Raw genomic sequence first — 1242 nt, 5'->3', positions numbered from 1 at the left:
AAGGCCCCTGGAACCATCACTGGAGAAGAACAGAAATCGGGACCCCACCCAGAGAAGCAGCGAGGCCTGAGATGGAGACAGAGAGGATGACATGAAGAGATGGAGTGGCTGAGGACTTGAGATCCAGGGAGGGAAGGGAGCTGTGTGCTGAGGACTGTGGGGAGAGAGGGAGGGCCTGTGGGATATAATCTTTGGTTGGGTGATGATGCATGGACGGGACGGTAACTATGGCAATGAAATGATGTATGATAGAATGAGTGTAAAGCTAACGTTCCCCCATGTAAACTATCACACAATAAAAAGAAGAAAAAAAAAAATAACCAGTGCTATTGACACAAGAAAATACAAACAGAACCCCAACAGCTCCCCAATACTATTTCAGAACAAACATATCAAACTTGATTTCCATTAGAATGTAGTTATTCTTCACCCTAATAAATCCAGAAACAAAAACCCAAGACCTAAATATAAATATATATAAAAAGCAATGCAAGCAATTATTGAGCTTCATCATCTGGACAAGAATGCCAAGTTAAGTCTCTCTTCATAAAACACAATTACAATTTGAGGGCATTTAATGTTTGCCTCTTCTGCCAGCACCAAGTCTGCCTCATATGAACTTTTACATTTCATGAGAAATATTAATTCTCCACTGCTGTCTGTGATACCAATTATTCACTCAGGATCAAGGCCTCTTGCAAAAGTCCTGCGATTAGTCAGAAGCATCTCCTGTTTTCTTTGATTTCCTGTCATCAGATTCACTGTCAGAAAAAGATTTCCTTTTTGTACCATCTTTATCAGCTTTTTGAGAATTCAGGAATGACTCAATTAATTCTGGACAATCTAAATTTTCTTCAGGTTCCCAAGTATTATCAGCATCTGTAAATCCCTTCCACTTCAGGAAACACTCCACCTTCCCATTAACTACACGTCGGTCCAGCACTGTTTCTACCACAAATTCTTCAGGTTTGCTTCTTTGACTTTTTTTCTATTTCCATTCCGTTTCTTTCCCATTTTTTTTGCAAACTAGTTTTATTGGAGGCCGTTTTTTATTGCAGACTTGAAGCGCTATTACTTTCAGGGGCGCATTGTGGCGCCCGGTGGTTCTCTGAGGGGAGGGACAAAGAAGGAGGGGCAGGAAGGGTGACCGGAGTCATCTCAGCGGAGGTTTTTCTGTTTGTCAGCACTCTTTTTGAGGAGACTATTTCTCCCCCCCATTTAATGTGCTTTGGCCCTTTGTCA

At 41.6% G+C, this 1242-nt stretch overlaps 1 pseudogene; it reads right to left on the bottom strand.

Annotated features, from left to right (window-relative positions):
• Window positions 1-497: 497 nt before the first annotated feature.
• On the bottom strand, window positions 498-1037 carry LOC102819115 (annotated as a pseudogene).
• Window positions 1038-1242: the final 205 nt, after the last annotated feature.

This window comes from Chrysochloris asiatica, unplaced genomic scaffold (assembly GCF_000296735.1).
Source record: "Chrysochloris asiatica unplaced genomic scaffold, ChrAsi1.0 scaffold00384, whole genome shotgun sequence".
Lineage (NCBI taxonomy): Eukaryota > Metazoa > Chordata > Mammalia > Afrosoricida > Chrysochloridae > Chrysochloris > Chrysochloris asiatica.
Note: the sequence above shows the minus strand (reverse complement) of the source record. Positions and strands in the feature narration are given on the sequence as shown.